Source organism: Serinus canaria, chromosome Z, assembly GCF_022539315.1.
Source record: "Serinus canaria isolate serCan28SL12 chromosome Z, serCan2020, whole genome shotgun sequence".
Lineage (NCBI taxonomy): Eukaryota > Metazoa > Chordata > Aves > Passeriformes > Fringillidae > Serinus > Serinus canaria.
In genome coordinates, this window is record NC_066343.1 from 56,768,813 (window position 1) to 56,796,415 (window position 27,603).

At 37.2% G+C, this 27,603-nt stretch overlaps 2 protein-coding genes across 2 annotated transcripts in view; one reads left to right on the forward strand and one right to left on the reverse strand.

Moving 5' to 3' along the window:
* The window catches only part of LOC127061026 (translation initiation factor IF-2-like), a 694,470-nt gene that overhangs the window by 214,937 nt on the left and 451,930 nt on the right, over nt 1–27,603 (reverse strand). The gene's annotated exons all lie outside the window — the stretch shown is intronic.
* The window catches only part of LOC127061027 (cAMP-specific 3',5'-cyclic phosphodiesterase 4D-like), a 152,150-nt gene continuing 132,405 nt past the window's right edge, over nt 7,859–27,603 (forward strand). Inside the window, exon 1 of the mRNA XM_050986871.1 lies at nt 7,859–7,961. The gene's annotated coding sequence lies outside the window, so the exon portion shown is untranslated. The remainder of the gene's footprint in view (nt 7,962–27,603) is intronic.

A 27,603-nucleotide genomic window follows, 5' to 3' on the forward strand; every position in this document is an offset into this window, starting at 1 on the left:
TTTTTTCTCTGCTGCTAATATTACTCTGCATGCATCTCCTGACTCATACCACCTCTGGGAATTGCACTAGGCAGAAAATATGGTTTAATCTTCCCCACTCTTTTGTACCTGGTTCTATTTATAGGAGATCAACATATAACAAGTAGTTCAAATATTTCTATTTTTCCTTGCTTCCCAACTGGGAGCAAGGAAAGAAAAGCCTGATATTCCCAGCTTAAGATAGGAGGAGAGATAATGGCAGGGTTCATTCTACAGTATTCAGTCTCACTCCATGAGTGCCAGTGCTTAGCCTCAGTGAAACATCCATCCAAGTTCCTGGTCTTGTCAGTAATATCTTTAAATGGTAACTGTGCTTCTGTGCTTACTCTGCTGTGTAGACCAGCAACTGTCAGAGCTGTCTAACCATGATGGAAGTTTTAGAGTGGCAGATGTGGTGCACAGTGGTTTTTTCAGAGTATAAACTTGGGAAGTAATGTACAAATCGCTTTCCTTCTATCAAGAAAAGTCTCCTCTCAGAATCCAAAACACTACAGTTTCTAAAATCCAGTCTCAGAAGTTGGAAAGGACAGGTTTTACAGTTTTATAGCTAGTTTCTAACACTGCTGCAATCCCTTCCCAAAGGGCTCCAAATTTCCTTCCTTCTGGGACTTGAATGCATCAATTTTGTGCCTAACTGGACAGCTGTCATTTTAAAACTTTCTTGTGCCTAGATTGGTTGTCAATGCAAACAAGTTCTAGTACAATCAGATTTTCCTGGGAGTAAGAAAGAAGAAGCTTTGTAGGGCTTCCCCAGCTGGATATTTACAAGGTTTGTCAACAGGGTAGCAAACAGATTGGGTCTGCTATGTTCTGAACTTAATTTAGCTGCTTTCATAGCTTATCTGGCATATGTCTGAGCATAAGGTTTATCATTCTTTAAAGACATGCTCTCTTAGTATCTTGGAGATAGTTTCTTCATTCCTGACCAGATGTTACTAGTTACTATGGAGAAAATTAGTCCTCCAGATTATGGAGTTTCTCTTCGATCTCTTTATCTTTATTTCTTACCTTTGTAGGAGAAAGAATATGTCTAAGTGAAAACAATTTTTTTTTATACATATCTGTCTTCTGTGAGCCTGTTCCTTGAATCAAGCTTCCTGTGGAGCTGTACAAGTCTGTTTGTCTGCAGCTAATGAGACTTCTAATGTTGTCCCCATACCTTCTCCTCTTTCTGGAATAGTTTTGTTACTTTACTCCCTTCATGTACCAGCCTTTGTGGGTGAACTGATTTCCCTTGCCTCCAGCCTTTCATTGCTCTAAACGTGACTGCTTTCCAGCAGACAAATGAGATTTAACAGTCTTTCATCATTGCTCCTCTGGGATATAGGTAACACAACTTTGAAAGCATAAAGCTGATCCTACCTATGCAGGATATTCAGTCTGACAGAAGTAGTTTATACAACCTCGTGGCCTCCTAGGTAGTTTTTAAGCTATAACTTGCTGCAGTAAGTAGGGATGGAAATGGGTGTCTTGTGGCTTAAATTCTGAAGTAAGAGTCAGAAGATGGAATTCAATTCCAGAGTCAGTGATCACGTGAAAAGTTGCTAAATATTGTGTCTCCCTCAACATATGTTAAACTGAGAAGAGTTCTACACTCCTATAATTTTTAATAGGTATAGTATAGAGTGTGTGTGTTTCAATTCTCTGTATGTGAAATGAATTTTATATCTAGGCTTTATTAAAAGAAAAAGGATGCTTATAATAAAACCTATTTGCTTTCTTTTTATTCTTTTCTATCCATACTTTCTATTTCTTGGAGATGGAGATGGTGGACATGTCTTCCACTAAGTATCCTATATAGCTCACTTTCAAATCTGGGCCATTGGGCTGAATTCGTCAGTCTGGCTTTGTGCAACTGTTCTATTAAAAAAATCAGTAACTTCTTGGTTGAGCTACTGAAATAAAGATATTTACTAAATACCAAATTGGTTTAGAATTTCTTTGAGGGTCTTAAAGTATCTCCATTCTGAGCAAAGTACAAGCACATGTGTATAAAACAATATATTTTATGCAGGCTTAAGGCATGCTAGTAATACAGCCAAAGTGTACAACTCTGTTCTCCCTCTATGCAGAACTCAAAATGGCTTATATGGTTTTCCTATTGAATTTGCCAATTAACTGGGTATCTAGTAGCTTCTTTAGCACTGGCTGAGCTTTTTCATGTGCATGTGAAACAGTAGTACAGATGAATACTTGGTTTCCTAAATGAATTCATGCACAATTTAATAAACTATTTATTTATTTATTTCCCAAAAAATTTGCTATGTGTGCAGTGTTTCTTCAGCTTGTTTTTTGTAGACACATAATGTAACCTGAACTAAAGGTTGTTCTTGTTTACTGTAAGCAGGAGTTTCACATTCTTTTGTATACTGTCTTACTAAATCTTTATAAGGTTACATGCTGGATGAAGTCCTTTTGCTTCTGACGTAGGATGTGTATTCATGGATCATATGTTCCATTCCTTGCATATTTTCCATGTTTCTTTGTGTGCAGTTCAAATGATTTCCTTCACAAAACTGCCACAAAGAGTACAAAATTATTTTATGATCTGGTGTTTATTGGCATTGCTGCTGTATCAAATAAAATCAGCATCTGGAGACATGAACAACTTGTTTATTAAACTACTGTATGCTTGCTTATACATCATTCAGAACACAGTGTTCCCAAATAGTATCAGAGCAACCTTATTCTCCATGTAATATTCAGCAGATTATACCTGCTGATTAATCAGATGAATAAAGAGTCAAAATTTCTCTTGTAGCCTGTCTGTAGATCTCTACTTCCATTGTTCATATCTGCAATTACTCAAATGCCCCAGCATGTAGAGTTCTGCTGCTGTTTTTAGAGCGGGGTGTGATAGCAATATGGCTGTCCGTCCATATATTGTATGTATGCATTGCAAGGGGTGATTTTGTAACTTATATAGTTAGCTCACAGAGATGAGCTGGTATCAATTACTTCTGTATGAATGTCATGGATTGCAGGTAACCCTAGGAGAGCCAAGCACAAATGCACTTTGCGAGAGCAAGTACATCTGCAGGTGTCTAAGCTTGCAAATCCCTTGTCATCAGTAAGACACTTCTGGAGCTGCAGGAATAAAGAAACCTAAGGAATGAGCAGCAAAATTCACTGTGGGGTTGAAAGTGGGTTGAGAAAATTTATATATATGGAAATGCAATTTTTATGGTTTAAGAGCAGCTGACAACTAAGCTTGGTTATGGGGTTCGGCTGTCCGTCTCTGCTCCCACACACACTTAGGATGGTTCTTTGCACGCTGGGCCTCAAAAGATGAGTCTGGACTCCAGGTTTTTTCGGTCTTCAGAATTGTTTATTGTTTAATATCTACAAAGTCCCTTCTCTGCCTGATCTGGATCTGAGCAGCACGGCAGCCAAAGGCACTCTGACCACCCCCAAGGTGGCGGTGGCGTCTTTTATAACAAAAACTACGTATATCATATTTACTTTTTATTCCCAATACCTATCACCTTCATCACCAAGTGCACTCTCACCTCAGACTAATTTACAAGTGCCAACACTACTACAGAAGATGGACGACAAGAAGAAGAAAGAAGAGCTTGGTGACAAGCTCTGATTTTTCTATTTTGTTTTCACAACCCCCCTGTACCAAAACCCCAAAATCTGTGATTTACCCTATAATTACGTCTTCCCTTCACCATTCACACCCGAGTGATTCTCACAGGTTCCATCTCCTCATACATCGGTGGCACATCCCTAGATGGATCAAAATCAAGCCACCAAGTGCTTTTGGCAACATTCCAAGGCTCCCGAGCCCCCCAAGGGTTCTCTCGGTAGCTCTGGACATCAGGAGTGATGTGCTGAGTTCTCACACTTGGTCACTCACCCCCCACTAAGATGGGAGAGAAAATCAGAAGAGCAAAAGTGAGAAAATTTGTGAATTAACACAAGGGCAGTGTAACAGGGAAAGCCACTTTCCAAGGGCAGACAGGCATTCAGCTATCTCCAGAAGAGTGGGGCCCCATCATGTTTAACAGTGATTTGAGAAAACAAACACCATCACTCCAATCATCCTCCCCCTTCCTCCTACTGGCCCCAACTTTATATGCTGAGCACAATGCCATATGGAATGGGATATCCTGTGGGTCAGAGAAGGTCAGCCTTCCCAGCTGTGTCTGTCCTGTAACTCCTTGTGCCCCCCAGCCTCCTGGCTGGTGAGGTGGGTGAGTAGCAGAAACATTTTTGATGCTGTGTGGGCTCTGCTCAGCAATAGCTGATATATGTCGGGGTTATCAAGACTATTTCTAGCAAAAAAACCCACACATATAAACACATGCCAGCTATTATGGAGAAAATTAAACCCAGTCAAAACCAGCATGTTAACTTAATTGTGCATTCTTCTTTTGGAGAACCTAATTTCCACTGAGAAAAGCAGCCCTTTTTTCACAGGTCCCAAATGAGCTAGGAGAGATAAGCACTTTTCCATAAAGACTGCTGTAGCTACCAAGCTGCCTCACTCATACCTAAGCTGTGCCTACCTCTTCTAGCCAGAATGGTCTACTATGCCCAGACACTTCAATGTATGAAAATGGGATTCCCCTTCAGTTTGCCAGAAAGATTAATCTCCAGGCAAATAAATGCTGACGTTCTTGCTTGATGTTTTCCCTTTAAGCAGTATGCTACAGCATTTTAAAAGGTTTTCAGCTAACAAAATGATTTCAAACCTTGGCAAAGAAAAATCCTTTGTGGATGAACCATTTAAAACACTGCAACTGGCAGACGAATGCATGACTTTTAAGGGTACTGACTTTATTAGTTGATGTGAAGTTGATATCAGTGTGGCAGACTCAGAAACAAAATAAATCAGGGAGTTCTGAAAGGCAGCCAAGTACAGAAAGAATGAATTACATGCAGAAAACTCCTATTATGGAGATGAATAATTTAACGAGATAGAAAAAGAGGATATGTTATCTTAAGTACTGAAGGATTAACTGTATTACTTTACCTCAGACAATCCTTATTCAGTGAAGACTTTTCTCAAGTGCAGATATTATTTCAGTTAAGTTATTTGATTTTAAATTGAACTACAGTAAACTGGCAATGTGATACAGTCCACAGTTATACAGCAAGTAAGGGAATGGTACCAATTTCTTGTGGTACTCAGTGAATTTTGTTTTCAAAACACTGAATGTGGGTGTCAGGTTACATGTAAAATCCTGTGCCGGTGGAAATGGTAGGAGTTAATATTCTTTGTGGTCCTGAGAAGCAAAATGAGAAACTGCCACTCTTTGAGGATATATCTGAGAGTTGTGGTAGGTTCCTTTGCTGAAAGACTTAGAGCTAACATATTTGCATTTCATTTGGGAAAGTTATTAAAAGAAGCAAAAGGTGTAAAAAGGGTGTTTTGACATGGATGTGGGGGAGGCATTCCCCCCTCTAACCACAGCCTTTCCTGAAGTCAGTGTGTGGTTGGGTAGAAGGGACAATTCTGAAGCCTGTTTGGGGGGAAAGGCAGACTGCTACTTGAATTAATCAGAGAAAAAACACTTTAGCATGTGTGTATATATATTCACTTGCTTCTTTCATTATCAAATGCTTTTCTTTGGAGGAGGTTATTCCTCAGTCATCATGGAAAAAAACCCAGCTGGCAGTTGCTTTATTTTCCTTACGTTTGGAAAGCAGGGAGCTGAAATTGAAAATTATAGGGTTTTCTTCTTCAGATCAGACATGGCTTGCAAAGGCAACTAACTCAAGCTCTAAACCTGTGAAACCATTTTGTTTGTCAAATAGCATATGGGCTGGTGGCAAGGTGAATATAGAATGTTGAATATGAATAGATAACTGAAGATTTTGTACATCCCATAAGTGTGACTAGAATATTTTCAAATTGATAGGTTAAATTGTATAATATTATCTCTTAAAAACTATTTTTATGTAATCAGTTCACCAATGCTTTTTGGTTTACAAATGCTGTTCTTTGGAGGTGGCTGCTCTTTAGTCCTGGTGTAATTGTAGAATCTTGGAATGAAGTTATTCCTTTCACATATTGCTCAAGAATATGTGGAACATTGAGAATTTTTTCTAATTAATAGAAACAGCAAAACTGAATAGCACTTTCAGTATCTGTTACAAATTGTTAACATTCAGCATACTGTTTTTTTTCCTTTTTGCATTGTAAGTGTTCATCAAGACATATTTAAAAGGATGCAGTGCTGAAAAACTTCATGATTACTATAGTAGACTGTAAAACTGGGGAGGAGCCTGCCTTTGCCTACATTTGCAAAAAAGACATGATTAAAGGCTTTTGTCTCCCTAATTTAAGTTCTGGTGCCCAGCAGGACAAGGTGGTTCAAGTGGTCATCTGTATCTACTAGCTGTCTTCTGAGAAAGAATCTAAAACTACAAAATATCTGTAGAATATGTTGAGTATGTTATCATGACAGCAAACACAAGAGTTTGTTTTATAGAATGCATTTTGTCCAGGAGATTTCAGGAATCATTATGGTATGGGTTGCAAGAGGAAGAAGAAAAGGAAAGGAATATGAAGAACAATTCAATCTAGAAAGGATTTAACAATGGACAAACCAAACCTATGTGATTTCCATTTTTGTCAAATTCATGCAAAGTCACCCCAGGTTATCCGTATTTTCATTCAGTATCACTAGGATTTCTGTATAAACAGGCCAACAGCATATTTCAAAAAGTATAGCTTTTTATGTATTAAGCATAATTTCTTATCTTTTTAGTAGTAGAAATTTTAAACAACACAGAGAATTCAGTGGACATATTTATAGAAAAATAATTCAGTAAGGTCCAAATTTTATCTTGACAGATTTCCCTGTTTTTCATTAGATGAAAGTGTACATTTTATTTTTCACTGCTTTATGAAACAAACTATATTAATAAATATTTCCATGTTTATCTAATGTAAAATATTTAATATTAATTTTAAAAATAAATTACTTTCTCTTAATCTAAAGCACTTCATTAAAGTTATTTGTCAGAAAAAAAATCAAAATAATGTTAATTTCAAATTGGTTAAACCCAGATTTTGAAACCATGGAATGTCCCAGGAAGAACAACTTCGGCTCCATAAGCTGTAAAATGCAATTTCTGGTCTGTTCCCATTGTTTAATTTTTTTTTTTCCTTGCTTATAAAAATTAATAATGTGTCTTCAGTAAGACACATTCTATTGTGCCTCTTTTTTGTAAATGATGGTCTTTTAAATCTTAAATCCGAGGACCATGCAGATGGCTTTCCAGGAAGAATGGCTTGTTAATGCACTGAAGCCACCTGCCATCTGTAAAAAGAATAATCTTACTCTAATCAGATTTTAAGGAAGGATGTTTCACATTTAGATGTAGCTTTAAATTAACAGCACCAGAACATGAAACAATTGCATAAGAAATATAAATCCAGTTTTATAGTTTTTTGTCAGTATTGTGAAAGATAATCACTGCTAAAGAAGATGGTGGTCTTCTGAAATGTTTTAGCAGATGCTACAAATATTTGACTACAGTACTAGCCATCAGACTGCAATGGAGGATTTTCATGTTGACTGGAATTTACCCTGTTCTTTTAACAAATGAAATTGTGATTTTCCTTTGTTTTCCCCTCTCCTTTTTACATGCTTCCCTCTCTCTACACAGAAGGCAATCCCAGATAAGCAGATTAATATGTGGGATAGCTCCTCTTCATTGTTCTGTGCAGCACTTCCAGCTTTTCATAGCCAGTTGGACTTGTTAGGAGAAGCTGAGCGATTGGTTGTTTCCTGGGCTCTGTTTCATAAATTATAGCCCAGCATGCATGAGCATGATTCCTACGGTTGCAGTAATCCAGAGGCCTGTCAGTTCCTGACTTTATGCATGTTTATTTCTACTCGTTCTATAATATTGCATTGGAATTTCCTGTCTTAGATAGTTTGCTATTGCATCGCCAGGACTCTGTGAGTAATTTTGACTTTTTCTACTCTGTTAATTACATACTGTAAACAAGAATGCTTGTGTTTAGGAAGTAGTTCGCTGGCAGCTAACATTTGAGATTCTGTGCTGTCTAAGATCAGGTAAGCAAACTTTGTAGCTCTTCTCTTGCTAGGTTTGAAACATGATGTTACATGTGGTCAGTGTGTTTGGTGTTCACGCATGTCTGAAATAGACTGGTTTGCCCCATAGATTTTATTCTTCTATAAAATATAGTGGTGTTGCATTACACCTTATTTGTGCCTAATTAATGCATGTGGCATGTCTCTCATTTTCAAGAATACTATATACTAGCAATTGTGGTAGAACTAATGAAGGAAAGCACATGATTCTGAACTTGTAATAGGATAGAGAATCCTTACTCCTTTCATACTCGCCCCTTTTCCTCTAAAAAGAACAGACATCAGTAAAAGGCAGGATAGTGTTAACAACTGCAAGGTTTAATACCCTCCCCTGTCCCCCCTCCCTCCCCCACCCCTTTTTTAAGTGCTGTGATGTTTTCCTTAATTTGTAGAGGCTTTTTTTTTTCTTTTTTTTTTCTTTTTTTTTTTTTTTTGTGGCAGGCAAAATGACAGCATGTTGGAGTTCAGACTTTTAAAAGGAAATTCTACCCACAGTGAACTGGAAACCTGTGGGAAATGCTGTACAGGACCTGTGGTTTAATCAGATGGAGTTATCACAGTAAATCCCTTGTTGGTTTCCTGAGATTATCAAGTGTTACCTCTGCACAACTCAGGTTTAAAACAATAGAGCAACAGATTGAAGTCAGAAATTAGAAAGCTACTAAGGTAACACTCTACACTTCTCTCATAAATGCTATAAGATCATTCATTGCTATAAACATAAACTCATGTCTACTCAAAGAACTTTCCAGGTTGCTTTTTTTTCCCACTGGAAATGTCACTTTGCTGTGTAGTGTAATAAAGCTAGTGTTTGCTGGTAAATAGCCTGGGTTATATGAAGAAGCACAGACATTCTGCTAGCAATATATAAGCTTATGCTCTTTCTTATTAGTTTTCATTTTTGACTTCACTTTTCAGATAGAATTGTGTGACTAAATAACTTTAAATAGTAAATATTCTTCAGACAGCTGCCTTGCTCATTCTAATATATGTTATTTCTCCTGGGTATATAAAAATACCCTTGTAAAACTTCTCTATATATCTTTTTTTGCTAGCAAAGAAATTTTTTTTGACCCTGGAACAGAAAAACAGAAATGTAATTTTAGCAATATTGCTGCTTGCATGTCTTGCATTGTAATGCCCAGATGCTTGCAAGATAAAAGTGACCATCAGAAACTGAAAGTGAACACTATGTTTTCTCTGCCTCAAATATTTTTGTTAGATGTGGATCAACAAAGTGAATAGCTTACCTCCTCTAAATGTCTTTATGAAATTTAACAAGGGGTTTGCTTGTACTGACAATAGAGGTAACTTTTGCCAACTTATCATAATGGTCATATAAAGCAGTAGATATGCTACTCTGCTTGGTAATAAATCTAAAGCACAGTGAAATCAGTTTGTCTGAAATAATATACATTAAATGAGATCATGAACTACATTATAAAGTAATAATTCCTATGATATTTATGGAATAGGAAATAAGAATCCAAAATTCTCTTAGACATGTAACCTGGTCTCAGCAGAGTTCCTCTGACTTATGTGATGCACAAGGAATTAAGTTGGTGGGACATTAAACTTGGAGAATGTAGTATTGTAGTCTGAACAGCCACATGACTTGTCATGTCTCATCTGAATGGAAGTTATTTCTGCCAGGATAATTTTTTTCATATAGTCAGGCTATTTAGCTCTGAGCATTGCTACTTTACATCTGTGCTCAACAAAAAAGAGGGACTGTGGAAAAAAACTGGCAAGTTTAAGTGAGTTTCCCATGATGCTGTATTTGCTGTGATCTTAAGGTGAGCAATGCGCTGTTGCCAAACACATGGACTGCTAACAATTCTGTTAATACCATGTTTCCAGCTGAAACTGTATTGAGACAGAATTCTGGATGTGCTATTTGAAATCTAACATATCACAAGCAGTGCCTTCAGGCTGGTTCAAAGTCCTGTTGTGCTGGATGCTGTTCAAACAAGTAGTGAAAGGAAGTCCTTGCCCTTATGAGATTATGAGCTAAACAGGGTGGTAGGCACAGGATGGGTATGTGCACAACTTAAACATAACCTTGGGCAAGTCAGAGCAGGTCAGCAGCTAAAGAAGGAATGAAATTCTGGAATATATTTGCAATATGGTGTTGTATTATTCATATCTGTAGCCAAGGCCTGAGGCAGTGAAGGTCCACATTAGGACACATGTTTGATCCAAGAAGCATTATAGGTGCATTGTGCCAAAGCTAATTTGACCAGAATTAGCTTGCACTGAACATTTTACTGCTTCTTGTCTAGAGGCTCCCATAATTCATAGCTCAGGGCCTCTGATGCTACTTAAAAGAAATTTTTTGTCTTCTCTCACGTGAAATGATTCTTGCAATATTTTACATCTACTTTAGGAAGGCTAGATATCTAGAGTTTTAGAACTCTCTGGAAAAGTTTTCTCAAGTGTTTAGAAGAGAGGCTCAGATTTGCAGCCTTGTTTAAGACATGCCAGGGGCTCTTTATAAATGCAAGGGAGTTTAACTTCAAAAAGAAGACGCCAGAAGTTATAGCTTTTACATAGTACCTAGCTTATGTCCTTCTGTCTTTTTTGTTTGCATTGGTGTATAGCTGAAGCAAGTAAAATTCATGTGTGTTAGTCTTCTTAAACTTAAGGTTAAGAAATGCTTTACATAACTTGAAAAAACTTATAAAAATAAACTCCCCTTGAAGATCTGGTGTTTTCCATGTGAGTGCAAATGTCCATGTCAGCAACAGTTAGCCCATATTCAATAATTCATGGCAGCCTTGGGAATTAAGCACTGGTCAAAGTTAGTAGAGGATCAGACAGGACCTTCTGCTGCTATTCCTATAGCTTTGTAATTTTGTTTAAAATATTAAGCGACTTTTGAAACAAATATTCCTGCATACCTCAGTTTAACAGATATAAAATACTTTTTGTTTAAAGTAGAATGTATTTATGTGACTGTATTGTCATGGTTCTATGTTGTAACCTATCATACAAAACATTATAGAAATTTTGTATTCACAAGAAACTATAAAGAATTTTGCTTAGCCAAATGTATACTGAACCTTTTCTTCTCTCATTTACAGTGGTCTCTTAGAATTTCTAAATTAATTATGCACTCTATAAATATTATTTCAGAGCTTGAAAAAGAAACAAATTGGTTAAGATTAAAAAATATTTCTTATTTCTTTTCTTTTTTACTGGAAAATGTTTTGCCCTCTTCCTGGATGATCATTAAGAATTTGACTGGTCATGGAAACAAGCAAGAAAGTGCAATAATGCCTTGTATCCTCTTAAAACAGTATAAACCTACATATTTGATGTCTGTATGTTCTGATAGGTCATCCAGCAGATTGAAAAGTGTGAGGAGGGCAGAGAGAGAGGAAAGAAGGAGAACTAGAAGGAAAAACAAGTGAGTTCCTATCATATTTAGAAGAAACCAAAGGGAATAACAGGGAACATTGAAATGAAAATCAGCTGTTCTAACCAGTACCTTAAAAGTATCTTTAAAATGTTGACTTATAGTAAAGCATGTGATGCAATGTGAGGGGAAAAGAAAAAGTCTCTAAGTCATATTAAGAAACCAGCTCTTGGCTTCCTTCTGTAATTTTGTCTTTGTAGTCACTTTGTGTATGATAGTTATGCAGTGAACTCACTGATAATAAAATATACCTCAAAGATGAATGTGTGGATGTTCATAGTAGGTGAGAATTTACATTTGTATAGACATGGAAAGGTCTTATTATTTGCAGGTATTTGCATTCTCAGGATCAAGAACAGAATTGCTTTGGTTTTTTTGTGTCAAGATTTGAGTTTTGTTCATCTGAAAAAGTAATTCTCTTTTCCTGTGTCCCTGCTTGCTCTGCTTGAATGAAAGTATTCTTACCCAAAGTAGAATACAGATGTATTTACATTTTCAGGCAGTAACACAAACATTCTGCCCGAGTAGCATAGCTCCTGGCTTGTGTGCAGAGAACATGCTGTTCACTCAGGGCTCGCTGGAACTTGCTGTTCTCTGAATGAGAAATGATGGTGTCTTTTACATTAAATAAGTTGCTAGCAAGTTTTACCTGTCATGATGATTTGGAAAGCTAGCAAAGCTTAACAACCTTGCTGTAGCCTGGAATCTGGATTTCAGCCTGTAGACAGTCTGTTAGCTTTCTTGATGCATCATATTCTAAATACAATCTCATTTATGTCTCTAGTTCTGACAAAGCAGATCAAAATATTTTTGAATATTCATGGTCATAGGCTCTTGAGTAAGGACTGTAAGTCCATATTTTGTAGTTTGCCAAAATAAAAAAATGAAATTATTTTAGTTTAGTAATGGATTTGAAAAGCTAAAGGGAAAAAACCAGCTTTTTGTGTATTATATGTATTGTATGTACAACGTTAGCTGTGTATAAAATTTTTATTAAAGTGTGGATGGCAAAAATTGTATTTGATGTGTGTTTGAATGTGGTCTGAGGGTAAGATAGGAACTGAAGTGGAAGAAGGTGGCTTTATGGCCCGTGACAGAAAAGGATATAGATGGAATAAAGGGACTCTGCTGTATAAATTGAGCTGACAAAGCTTGAAAGCTGTTTTATACTCCGTTTCACTGGTAAACCAGAACTTTGAGAACATAAGGGATGTGCATGCTGTGAAGTGTGATTAATCAAATCTATGTTTGTCTGCGTTTGTAGCTATCCTGAGCAGTTCTCCCAAATCTTTTCTGGTTAGTTAAGAAAAATTGCATTTGACTGCAGTATATAAATGTCTGACACAGCAGGGGAAAGCAATTCTCAGCTGATCTTCCTATGAAGAATTTCAATATGTGTCTCAATCAGGATTCGGTGATAAAGATATTTCCCATAAGGTACCACATGTTGCAAATGCAATTAAAAATAAAAGTGTTTTTTTAATTTTATCTTAGAAATTTGAACACATGGGCCCTTTTTTAACATTAAGTGCCCTTATGTATTTCCTTCTACACTATTTGAAGTACTACATGTGATAATTTATGATGATTAACACCCAAGCAAGAGTTAGCATGTGGCTTTACATATACAACAATTTACATGCACAATTAAAAATAGAATTTTTTGGATGCTGATTTTGCTTGCTGTTTTTAATCTTTGAATATAAAATTTCATTCAACCTGAATAAAAAAAAAAATATTCTACTTTAAAATGAATATGTAACAGTTAAGATGTTCAAGTGTAATCTGTCCGTTTCATATCTTATTATCTACGGATCTTCTCCCTAAACTCTTTGAGTTCTGGGCATTGATGTCAAAGTTTGTGGTTTCATTAATTTGTAGCCAAGGAGTCTGCACTGATTCCTGTCTTTCTGTCTCTTCTTTCTGGCTTCAGAAGTAAATTGGTATAGAAAAGAAGGTATATTTGTATGAGAATGAATTTTCTACTTTCTTTACACTCAGTACATGAATACATTGATATAAAATTAGTGTGGTGATTAGATATTTATGAGCACAAACCATCACTTACACAAAGAAAATCTATAAAATGAAAATTATCATTGAAAAACCTCTTAAAATTAAATCAAGGGCTGAGTTTTTTAATATTTCCACTTTTCAGAATCTGAACACTATATGCAGCTTCTGGACTCAGCTCATGTGGAGGTTTGAACATCTGTGGCTCATCCATGCAAACAGATGGTGAGATCTGTGATGTCCCAGGCACTTGTGGTGAAACGTGGTGTCTGACAGAAATGCATTTGTACATCCACCTATTTCTGACCATTAAAACAACTGGCCTTTCTCCAGCCTTTTTGTATATGAAATTTCTAGAAGTGTGCAGCCCTTGATCTTCAGGAACATCCTGTAATTTGCCTCTGTTATCTCCATATGGATGCTTCGTATCAAGATATTTAATTACGAAGCGAGGGGAAGTTGTTAATCACTAACCTTTTTTATAATAGATTCCCAGTTAGTGGATATAGCTCAGCATGTGTGTATACAGTAAATGAAACAATTAGCTGAGTCCTGAAAAGACCAGTTATCAATACGCTTTGATTGTAATTAAAATTAAAAGTTATAGGAATATATACCTAATGTCCTCTTGATTGATTTTGTGGGGAATTTTTATTTAAACATAAATCTCTACTTTGAAATGCATCTGTTCCTCTGAATAATCTCTTCAAGTTTATTTTGTATGAAGACAGTTGCTTCCAATGGCAAAACAAAATCTTTAAACATAAATTGTGGTCATTACAGTAATTTCCTGAAGTCTTCTCACAGAAATAACTCAAAGGCCCTTTATTCAATATTCAGATTGAATTGCTTTTTTCGTGGGCATAGCTGTGGGAATACTAGTGTATAGGATAACCCATAGGAAGAGATAGTGATAATACTGGTGTTCACAAAAAAGGCAATGCAGAATGATCAGAAGTCTAGTGTTTTTTCTGTGCAAGAGAAATAATGAAAATAAAATACAGGGAAAATGGAGCACTAGAAAAGAGTTACTGCAATGGGATGAAGTCTCCTATGTCCAGGTTTGCAGTGCAATAGGAAAATTCAGCAAGAGTAGAAAGGGGAAAAAAAAGCCTCCTATAGGCTGTTTAGCAACATTCATTAGCATACTTGGTAGAGAAGGAAAAGGTTAAGGTAAAAGGTAGAAAATAAACCAGGAAATGCCTACTTTGCAATGTGTTAGACTGAGAAATTTGAAGGTGATGTTTATGGATAAAAGACTTTTCTTATATTATCTTCTTTCTGAATGTGCTGTTTCAACAAAGGAAGAATTGCTTATTTCCTCTAGCTTCAGCTGATTCTTAATTCTGCCTTTTATGACTCTTATTGCAGCTAAGAGCAAAATACCACCTTCAAACTCTGTTATTAACATGTGATAAAATCATTCTAAGTACTTCCCAGTCCTTAGAATGGCTATGATTCTAAGCTTTTTAATATAATCCCTGGGTTTAGATACTCTTGATCTATCTAAACTATGCTGAGCATTAGTTTAAATAGTCATCTCTTCATTGAGGATGCTCTTTAAACTTGGAAGGTTTTCCAATGGCTCATTGAAGTTTCCCCTTTCAGAGATACGAAGCAATATAGCATATCAGTTGTATTAGTGTTAGGACGGCCTGTTCTGGGGAAAAAACCATATTTATGCTGTCTGGAATTTGCTCTTTCATGGTCATGGTTTGCTGCAAGTGGACAACTTAGAGTTATAATGTTACTTTGCTGATAAAAAGTAAAGTATTGCTTATATTTTGCTCTTGTGACTTTTTTTTTTCTTTTTAAAGCTGAGATCTGTTTGCAGAACTGCAAGGTTAGAATCCTTAATAATTCAGGTATGAATTTCCCTATGAACTTAGAAGCATGCAGTCACCCATGTTATGCAGCTCTGTGTCTTGTGGTTCTAAACCAGTTCAGGCTTCATTTGTTTATTTATCTCTCTCTCCACTCCCCATATTCCCCTCCCTCATAAAAAGCATCTAAAATTATTTTGAAAATTATGCTTCTGTGCAGAAAATTTCTTGCATGTGAAATAAGAGTAGTATGAAGTCTGACACGTCTGTCAGTATGCTCTGGAGTCTGGTGATGAGGGTACTGAAAGGTCAAACAACAGCCTAGGACAGTAATTGCTGGGGGAGACAGACACAGTGAATTCTTGTCTGTTCTTCCTACTGGGAACAGGCCTCACCAGGTCCTACCTTCCAGATCAGGCTAGCTGGCAGGGCTAGTACAGTGCCAGGAAACACGTTTGTAGGTCCTGTAGTGGATCATATGCCCAGGCTTCAAACTTATGCCCCAGCCACACTTTTCTTGGCTTTTGGAAGTTCAGGTCTGTCTGGTGAGTTTACTTATAAAGCTGCTGTGTTGCCTTTTGTCTGGGTGACTTCTCAGACTGCTTCCTATGCCAGCTGACCAGCTTCCTGGTCAGCTGCTCTTTGCTTGCTTGGAAAGGCAGGTCCTCCCCAGCCAACAGCCTTCTAGATGTCCAAAGAAGGGCATGCCCATGAAGAAAACCCTACAGGTAAAAGGAAATGCTCTCCCCAGAGCAAGGACTGCACATGTGGGATGCACACTGCCAGGGGAACCTACTGCATGCTTTGCACAAAATTTGTATGTGAGTGCTTTGGGCAAAGTCTGCAGCTGACCTGAGAGTCCCCAGAGGTGTGGCTCCACAACCTGTTCTCTGCTTCAGTTGACTTGCTGCAAGTTTGCTCTAGGAGTTTTTTGTAAAAAGACTTAAGAAAACTGTGAGTTAAACACTGGATTGAGACTTTGCATGGGAAGCTGTATATGAGCTCACATATTGTTTATGTTTACAACATATAGAGATAGCAAAAAAGGAAACAGCACAAAATATATTCAAGTTTAAAGGAGAAGTTAAGTTAATGGCTTTCAGTAGAGTTGTCTGCTTGGAATTAGGTACTAATACAGTTCCTTGCTTTGGGTTAGTAATGCATTTCGGATGCTCACAGAGAAATGTTTGAAGAATGCATCTTCTGCCTGCTTTTGTACCTTGCAGTATATTTATATTAAAGCCTGCAGGTTTTTGTCTGTTTACCATAGGGATAAACCATGACAACTTAATGTTCATCAATTTTTTCAGCACTTTGTATTTTCTTAGTCTGTTATTGATTTGATTTACACCATTATATATCTAACTATTCAATATTGCATAGGTACTTCAGTTTGGATAAAGTTGTTTTCTCATGTGGGGAAAAAAATATTATCATTCTGCTTCAGGGAATTTTTTGACATATGCATTAAATAAGAATTTAAAAATTTTGATTGGTGATTCCTTAGAAGATCTGAAAGTATGTTGTTTGAGAGAGTTATTCCATGAACAGACAGACTGTAAAAATATAAATACATACACACAAACATACAGCATGCAGATATATCACTGAGTGAGAAAAATCTGAGCCCAAATCTGAACCCTACTATTGAAGAACCAAAGCTTACAGGTACCAATTTATGTGCAAATTCTTGCTGACATACACTGAAAATGTTTTAAAGTAAGCTGTACTGTGTGATGATCAGATATGCACTAGTGACTGAATTAAAGGACAAGTGATTAGGAAGACATACTATGACAGAATGACAATTTATAGCAATTTATAGGTTTTCTTCTTATTATTATTTTTTCCCTAATTGCTATTTAAACCCATTTTCTCATCATTCAGATTTCTAAGTCATCCACTGTCAAACAGTAATTTTGGAATTCAGTTATACTTTTACTAATAAAATTCAGTAAAAGAGCTTATACAAAACCATATAAATTATCAAATTGCAAATAGTCTATTTTAAAAGTAGCATAAAGCTAAAATAATTTGTCATATGAATCCATTCATGAAATTAACTAGATAATTCTAAATGTTTCAATGAAGCCAGTTGCATGACAAGATTTTACATGGAACTAGATATGAAGAAGTATAAACCAGTGTCAGATTGTGACACGTTGCACAGCCAGCCCATGCTAATTTAAATTTAAATCTTTGAAAGCAAAATGCAGGTAAAACATGAGACTGTAGCAAAATTTTAGGACTCCTACTGTAAGTTACTCCTGTGCAGATGATTCGCAAAGAGAAAAGAAGGGAAAGAAAGCAGATATGATCAGCAGTTTCATCTGCATTTTCTGCCTTGGGACAGTGTCTATGGGTTTATTTTCAGGTTTTCTTCTGTATTATTGTTCAGCCTGGAGAAGTCTCTTGGGAGAACCTTTTATTATTTAGGAATATTTGCAAAGATAGTTAAAAGCTCATTCCTATGTGCTCCACTTATGGAAATTTTCTTATTGCTTTTTCAATATTAACTGAACTCTTTGGCTAACCTGTATCCCAAAAATTCAGTTTGAAGTCCACATCTGTTAAGGGAAACCTCACTCCAAACAAATGAAGATTTGCAAAATTTACCAGCAGCTGAAAATATGTTTGTATAAGGAGAAGAGTAAAGGATTTTTTATCTAAGAAGCGTAGCTGGAGAGTGCTTATCAGTCGTTATCACATGAGCCTTCTGTGGTTGTACCCATAAGGATGACAAGGCAGCAGTCTCTTCAGAGAGCAGTGGGGAATGGGAGCCTCTGGTACAGCCCAGAGTCACAGTGGAGTTGGGGCAGATGGCAGCAGCTTTACAGTGAGGAACCACTGCAGCAGTGGCTGCGTCAGTATTTGCTGCCTTGCTGCCTTCTGTACTGGGAAGTGCTTCACACACTCACCCCTGAACCAGAACAGGCATGTGTTTGTTGTTGTCTGACAAAGCATATCTGTGTACCAGCATTAGCCGGGCTTGAGATGCAGTTGACCATCTGGACCCTGAATTTCTAAAGGATTCTTTCCAAATCAGGCTTAGCATTCCCCTCTGCTCCATATTCATCTGGTTTTAATTCTGTTTCTTGGGAAATATGTTGCTGATATATACTGGCCAGATCCTGTACAGCTGGAAGTTTTCACCTTGATGTTTTAAAGAGCATATAATAATTTTGAATATAAATATTTGCAGATTTTAAATAGATTTTTTAGACAAACTTCAGTAAAAATGTAGTTGTGAATTAAAAAGAATTTTTAAAAGTTTTGCACAAGGTTTTCAAATGAAATGAATGTTTTAAATTGAACTCATGGTTTTAATTCCTCACACCCATTCTGTTATATGTAAATGATTACATTATTTAGATGATGCAAATATTAAGTACCACTGTTATGATACTTGAATTAGTTTTGTTTAAAAACCAATGAGAAAAATACAAAATAATATTTTCTTTTTCCTGGTTAAATACTGGGTGAATGATGAAAGGAAACTGTATGGATAGTTTGGTCAAATGAAGACAGCTTCTCCTTTCCAAAGCAGTCAGGAAAGAATCTTCCTGTTGAAATGAATGCCAAAGCTACTGAAAGATAGATAAAATGCATAGGACTCCTTTGGCTCCTTAAGAGAATTTATGTGTTGTTGAGCAACTGACTAATGCTTATAACAATTTAAGTTGCATGCACAACCTAAAATCATACATTCTTTTTATCATATTTTGTGCCTAACAATCTCTTGTTTGCTTTTAATTACAATAGAGAGAATCAGAGAGTAGTCATGGCTGGATGGTTTATCTGGAGATCATTTAGGCCAATCCCTTTGGTTACCTAGACTGGATTGGCCAGTTACATTTCCAGTCCCTTAACATTTCTGAGTACTGTTTCTTTTGCTTTTTTAGGTTTTTTTATCAAGATATTTTTCCAAATTAATTTCAGCACACAAAAGTGCCTGTCATAGTCTGTTTGCGTAGAACAGACTTTCTTTGGTGGAAAAATAACTTCTTTTGGAAGATTTTTCTCTAAAAAAATATGTCCTTTTTTCACAACAGGAACACAAAAAGCTCTCAAACTGTGGAAACAGGAAAGTTTGAAAATTCTTTTAAAAGAAAATTTGGAATGAGAGAATTGCCTCGAGGCTCACCCAGTTATCACAAACACAAAACTATGTCTGCAAAATAAGCAAGGTGATCTACAACAAATAACAGGGAATCTTGACTAAGGAAGAAAAAACTGGGGAAAACAGGAAAGAAAAAGAACCTGTATCCAAGTTTGTCCCCAAACAGTTTGTAGATGAAAGGTTATTTTCATGAAGGCATGTACTTGTGGAAGGAGCAGAGTTGCAATTTGTTGACAAAAAGATAAAAGGCCTTCAGGTCTTCATATGTACTTCTATAGTAAAAATACACATTGACAAATTGAGAAGAATGGAGCAGTAAATACTTGGATATTTACCTATGGTGGAGTGTAAGCACTGCCTGTCTAGTTTGTTCTTTACTTGTGTTCTTCTTCCTTTACTGAACGTTTGTGTATTGCACAGATGTTGGCATTTCTAACTTTCAGGTTAATCTCAATATGCCCTTTGTCTAACTCTTTTGTCAATACAATGGAATGGGGATCTAGAGGTAGAAAGGCATAGGATAAACCTCTTATACAGTAACAGGTAATGTAAATAGAGGTTTTTTTATGTGTTTACCTTAAAAGTTACAGGCACTTGGAATCTGCTATAGTGTAAAATAGAAAATCAAATTAAAGACTGAGCATCATGACCTTTCTAGATGTCTTTGTCATGAAAATAACTCAATAGTTGGGAGGAAATCAATGTCCTTCAAGGATGCCACGTACCATCAGGTAGTCTCTTCTAAAGTTTATGAGTTAATCCATAAATATTTGGCACTGTCTGTGCTTCAGCTGAATTTTGCCAGAAAGTTTTGCAGGATTTTTTTTCTTTTATGTTAGGCCGCTTCCCTCACTGCCTAAATGTCTCAGAGAGCTTGCTGTGCTGCAATCACAATAATAGGTAGGATTGTTTTTGTGCTTAGATGTGTTTGGGCTGATGCTCCCCTCAGCAGAATAGTGTTTTCACAATCCCTCTGAGCCATCTGTGCTGATGAACTGCCACCCTCATGGTGTGCCTGCTGCCCCTCGCTGGTACTGGCTGTGGCAGCGGAGCTGCTCTGCCCCTGAGCCTCCTTGGCACCCCCACATGTCCTGCCAAAAGGTGCAAAGGGCCTGCCTGAACTTCCCTGGCATCAGAGACAAAAGTGCAAAGAAAGTCCATGAGGGCAATGGGAGATGGGAGGTAAGGGCTTCCCCAGGGTGTCCTTGAAGGCTGGAAAGTCATCAACCAGCCCTAAAGGCTGTCTCCCCTGCTTCTAATCATTCCACTCCCCTGGGAGTCAGCATGGCTTAGGATAGCACAGGATACCTGCATGAGGGGTTAGGGAAAACAGAACAGGCCAGAGGTGCCACTGATGCCCACAGCTTTGGGACAGCCACTGTGAGGAGCCACAGCCCTTCCCAGCCAATGCTCTCCTCACCAGCGGCACACCTGATGTAGGACCACAGGACCACATCCTTCCTTCGTGTGTGCCCACCAGGGCTCTGGACTAAAAACCACAGTAAGGGCAGAGAGGGCAGCACCATGGCAGACGATTCCCAGAGAGGTCACAGGGTTCAGGTGAGGACAGCGGATACTACAAAGCTGGAAAGACTCTGCTTCAGAGGATCTTGGCTTCTTTCTGTGGCCTGGTTTACCTCGGGTCAGGTTCCGTGGTGAGAGGCCCATGACTGTGAACACAAGGGCCTGGCAGTGGGATCACACGTGTGGGGAATCCTGCTGACTTCCTTGGTGTAAAGAAGAGCCTTGACTCAGCTTCTCTGAGGGCTGTCCTGGGAGAAGGACTCACCTATGGTGGCCACTGGGAAAGCCCCACAGAACACAGGGAATGAGTCTGGAAAGTTTCTGTGGAGGTCACTTTGTGCAACCACCTGCTCAGGCAGGGCCTCCTAGAGCCACCTACCCCGAACACCAACAGAGCCTTTCCAAGCACACGCAAGGAAGGAAACCCCACAGATTCTCCTGTGCCTAACCTTCAGGGGCAGCCATCTGTATTTCAGTTCTTATCCCTTGCTCCTTCTCTTGTCACTGGGTAACACTGGCTGACCATTCCCTCAGCTGTTCCTCCTCTATGGGTAGTGCATTCCCTGGAGCTCCACCAGTCCATCTTATTGACTCGCTAGGGGAGTCTCTTGAGTATTTCCTTGCAGGTTTTTTGTCAAACGCTTTCAAATTGTCATTTCAAAGATGTTTGAAGTTTTTGTAAAGTATCAAATAACAGTAAAGGAAATCAAATTTAGCTCCCGTGACCTAATAAGATATTTGATAGGATTGGAGTAATGAAGTAAATTTGCCAAATGATGCGACTAGGATAACACTATTAACAGGCAGTAATGTTTCAGGCTGTGATTATAATTTGAATAATTAGTTCTTCCTCTTCTTTCATAACCTCTTCCAGTCCTCCCCTTTAAATATTCAGAAAAGTATATTTCTTTGACCTGTGCCAGCAGTAGGCCTCAAACAATATTTATTAAATTCTTTGAAGGGTCACAACCTACAAGATGCAATAAAGAGCTGTGTAATATTGTGCTGCAGTGCAACTCTTACAGCTTCCTGTGAGTCCTCTTGAAGTGTGAAACTATCTTAGCTGGTATTTATTTAGCAACAAAAGCACCTGTAGAAATGAAACCAGGATCTAGCAGAACTGAGAATTATGGAAGTGCTTGCCTTTGAATGACAGATTCCATCAAGGCAGAAATTAATTTTCTGTTTATATACAGAATGTTTTTGTAAACTGATTCTCAGTACTATATTATTTAAAAATATATGAATGTATCTTAAATATTTTTTGCTATAGGCAATGGTGTTGATCCTGGCTGTATTCTATTGGAGGTTTTGCCATTTTATTCTTGTCAGTTTCAATAAAGAATGTGAGTCAGAATTTTCTCCTTCTCTCCAGGGTCCAGATAAGGCTTCATCTCCCTGAAGCTTTGGGAAAACAGATATGCCAGAGAAAAAGAAGCAGAGCATATTTTCCTTTTTCTATTAGTGGGATATTTCTGAAAAATGAAGGAATTGTTAACTTGGGAGAAATTTGTTGGAGAAAAATCTTCCTGTTTTTTCAGACTACTTGGTGCTAATCAGTGCAACAAAAGTAACATTATTTGTAAGAAAATTTTATAGCATTTAAACAAGTTAAACTTAGGGCTCAGAGGGGATGGTGAATACCTCTTTTGAGAGTTTTTCCTCAAAACTGTCAGATATAGCTTTTGCTGCCAGGCAAACAGAGGGTTCCAAGCCTCACAGACCCTGATAAATGTATTGGCAGGGGTTGAGTGGAGTCATCTGCTAAAGCCATGCACTGTAGTACTCTGGGAATTCTAGACATTTATTCATCTATGCGTGATCACCTCACTTCTTATGAAGTAGCTTCTGAAGTCACACAAGTGCCCTCAGGATCAATTATTTTTTTCCATTACTGCCTTCTACTAAAATGCACTGAGAAGGAAAAATGCTCAAATGAGTTGATAGAATCATTCCTATTTCACCCATCTTTACAAGAACTGCCTACATATTTAGACTTACACTTGGATAATATATTCTTAGAAACAACATGTCTGAAATATTGCTTGGTAAATGTTCTATTTTCATCCTGCAACCTGGCCTTGAAGACAGCTCCTATATGACAGCCTGAAGAGAGGGGTGAAAACTAGACAAACTACACCAGTGAATGAAGAGCTAATGCTACAATATGGAAAATGAAACAAATGTATTTCAGTTTGAAATGTGGATTTCAAGGTGATTCTTCTGTTGACTGAGAACTGAATGAGGGTTTTGGGCTTCTGTAAAATGAAGTAAAAATTACAATAATCCACGAAGGTGAGCAATGGGCTTTTTCTGAGAAGAGAGTGAGTAGCGTGAGTGCACACACATACAGGACTTTATGTTTAATATATAGTGCAAACATGTAATAGATATGTGTGCACACACATACAGGACTTTATGTTTAATATATAGTGCAAACATGTTATAGATATGTATGCAGGGCTTCTTCTGGTGCTGTCCTTAAAAGCTGTGTCCAAGTAATTGTGGTAAATAGCCAAAAGTGAGAAATCAAAGTAGTGCTGCAGAGAGATCCACAAGGATATGTCAGTAATGGCCTAAATAAATTTTGCAAAAGCAATGTAAAACTAGTAGTAGAAAATATCCAGAACAGTACATTTGAACTGAGAGTATTTGAGAAGATGAAAGATACAGTACAAAAAAATCAGGGATTTTTAACTTGTGAGCAGTAGCTGATTACACGAAGAAAACTTTCAGGAAGCAAAGAATCACTAAGTTAGAAACTGAATATGCCTTTCCAAGATGCAAAAAGGACCCTGCAAATGCAATTCAGATGTCAAGCAGCATGCATAATTGTAATGAAGCTGAGAGACAATAACGCCTTTAAATATGACTCTAAAATAAAAAGACCCTTTTATTTTTTCCCTTTTTTTTCTTTTTTTGACTTTCCGTATGAGAAAATTAAAGGAAGCAGGGAATGAAAACAAAAATTGTCTCAAATTAATTGCAAGGTAGAAATCAAATATGACTCATAAGCTAGTAAAGATGACTCACTTGTCAGTTTCAACACTTTCAAAGAAAGGGTGACATTTGCACTAAAACATAGCTGCGGATTTTGTTGACCAAAAATGAGAATAAGGAGGTTTGAGTGGTGGGAACTTGCAATTTGCAAAGTCTGTGTTCCCTGACTTTGCATTTCTTAGTTTAGCTACGCTTCGTCCAGGAAATTTTATTATGAGTGGGCATGCCTGCCAGGATGGTGCCATTTAGGGTTAAACAAGAGAGCCTGTGTATAGAGCTGCTCAAGTACACTAATGTTTCATGCTGATTTATTTTCCTAATGGGGCAAGTTTTCTGAACTTGGCTTTAGCTAAGTACTGAAGGATGATTTCAAATGTCTAAACATGGGGACCCACACAAGAAAATTTTAGGCCAACTTTTATACAACTTCAAGGTATCTGAAGATTAAAACTAGAAAGGGAATTTATGCTCCTGTTTCCCTTGAAAAAGTTATTAGTTGTGTATTTACACAAGTAAGTGACTAGCTAAATTTTAAATGTGCTTTTATTATGACAGTCATTATGTACATTGGGAAAAGACATGCAAGAAGCTAAATAGGAAAAGTGCCCTTAAATTGAAGATATTTCTCTTCTTGACAGTTCAAATATTTTGTTATGCATCTTTCACAGGAAAATCCCTGAAATGTATTAATAATTCATCTTCAAGTGTGTCTGGCTTAGCTAGCATTGCTCACTGACTTTTTAATGTATCGGACATGAATAAGAATAGTTCAAGTAACGTTGGCATTCTGCAGTGAAAATTTGAAAATATTTATTTGCTTTCATGTGTTACCCTTCACACAAAATGGAGTGCAAATACCAAGAACAAAATGATTTACAGCAGGAGGCTGGAAAAGTTATACCTAATCTTCTATTTTTCCTCAAAGGAACTCAAAATTGGCATTTTTCAGAGAATATGCCCAAGCTGTTTATGGTCAAATATGACAAATCTCACAAATTGGTAGAACATATCTTCCAGCCAATAAAGCATAATCTTATATTTCAGTAGAAAATTAAGCCACTATTTAGAGCAAAAATTTAGTTAAAGAAATATTGTGTCTTTCTGAATGGAAGAATTCTACAATAAATTACATAATCAACAAAAATAAGATTTTTCACTTATGAGGTTTCCTTAATATAAGGTTGTTTTATGATTTGAAAGCAATTAATCTTCATTAGGTGTCCTGTCCCTACACATATTTCATTGGTCCTAAATTAACCAAATTGAGGTACATAATAGTTTAATAATTTGCCTGTGTTAAGAAAAAACCCTTTCATTTATATAATAATCATAGATTGTATATTTCAAGCCTTTTGAGGCTGTCCAGTGAAAGTATTTGGGTCCCTTTTTATTTTTGTATGGTCATCTGAAGCCTGTACTTGGGAAAATAAGCAAGAACTCCATATGACATTAGAGCTCAGACTGATTTCTCCCCTTTCCTCTGTACCAAGAGCAAAGGCCCTCAATTTGTCACAGGTATAATAGGGCATGAAACTGGTGTTGCACCCAAAAGGTTCTCTACTGCTCTATGGGAGACACGTGGTTAAGGTGGAGTAAAGGTGATTGTCTACATTGAAATTCAATGGCAGAGATGGATTTCTGATAAAAACTTGATGGTCACAGGGGGACCATGGTGTTTAAATGAAAGAAGTAAGTACAAATACAACCTTTTGGTGCAATGTAAAGATGAAGAAAAGAAGAAAACTGCATTTCTAATCTTAGATATTAAGAAGTTAATTCTCTTGTGTCATTATTTCTTGTGTCAGTAGAATCAATCTGTTTATTCACTGTAAAATAGGACAGAAACAGATTATAGATGTTTTGTCAGTCTGATATTATCTGGTATTTATTTACTTTTTCTACTTCTCCTAAGAATAGTTTGGATCCTTAGGATTTAAGACTTGTCATAATTAGGGATTTTGTACTTTCATGCCTGGAAAGTTCAGTGCAGACTGTATATGGCATTTTCAGGCATCTGATAAGAATCAAGGGAGATGCAGGGCAGCAGACTGCTTTATTTAGAAGTGTATGTAAAAGGAATGCCCTAAGAAAGTTGCTTAATTGGAACAAGATTTGTAAAGTAAACATGTTTGTTCATTTCAAAAAAGTACAAACCTTGATAATATACATGTGTACATAAAGACATTGAAGCATCATTTTAAATTACGGTCTCACACCGCCGATTTAAGAGCTTGAATAAACTCATTTTTTATTTTTATTTAAACAGTTTCTTCTCAGAAGCTAATGTTTAGTAGTAACTCTTAAAAATTTCACTGTGAACACATTTGTTATTGGTATAACACCAATTCTGGTGGACAAAACCAAGATTTTGTTTTAATTTGGATGACATATGTGAAATGGCATTCCCTAGATGTATAGGAATGCAATAATGAAAGTTCCTGCTTTAATTTGTTTGTGTTTTTGAGAGGTTTCTGGCTTTTAGATCCAAAGTTCTCTTGCCTTGAAATGGCCTTGTGCAGAGTTCTGCAGTTAAAGCTGCAGATATTGAATTTGGTGTTCTTAAGGGGCTGGAAAAAAGGCTTTTTGCTGTCCTTCTCAATGGCAGAGTTGCAGTTTCGTTTTGTAACAGTCAGTTTCTGAGCTTTTGCTCTACCAGTTGTTGGATAAATTTTGCCTGGATCTGTATTGTTTGACCCCTTTGCATGAGCTGATATTAGCTCTTGTCCCATTAGTCAGAGTTCAAAAGAGATGCAGACTGTTTCTCAGAACATCATTGTCTGTCTCTCAGAAAGGTTATGAGTTTCTTTAAGCTGGTCATGACATTCTTCCATCCACCCCCTCAGGGTCTACAGGGTAGTAAGGAGCTGCAAAGTTTGACAAACTATATAAATATACCTCTTAAAGCAAAGCAGCTGTTCAACTTCCTCCTTCCCCCTCACTGTGCAGTTCTGGGAGTGCAGCATTCCCATCACTATATTCCCACACTTCAGTGGTCAGTATCATCCTGACTTGCAGTTCTCTCTTCTAAGGATTGGTTTTTACTGTTTATTTCTTTTCTGGGTAAAAATGTCAGCTGCTGCCTTACTTCAGAGCAGACAAGAAAGGCAGCTTCCTTTCTTTTCTGTGAGGAGAGCAGTCCCGTGATGGACATGGAAAGCAAGCTGCAGTTCTCCAGAGTTTAATCATGTGCTTAATGTGTTCCATTACAGGAAGGTGGGCCATGTGTTCCACCCTAGCAGGAGAGGAACTGACCCTCTGAGAGCCTCTGAAACACTGGAGCACATTGACATATGTAAGCATGTGCAGCAGCTATCTGTTGTCAAAGCTGCTGGCACAGTCTCTATCTTAGGAAAACTTTACACTGAGCATCTTTTACTGCCTTGTGGTGTTCAGATGCCCAACTCTTCCAATTGATGTAGGAAGAAAAGCGATCATCTACCTGCCTAGGAGTTGAAAAAGCATTCAGAAACAAAGGTTATGTAATCAAACCAGAAGTGTTTATGAGAGTCCATAAGCAATTAGTACTGCGATACTGCAATCTGCATGGCTGTAACTATTAAACATCACTCAAACCTTCCAGAGATTTTT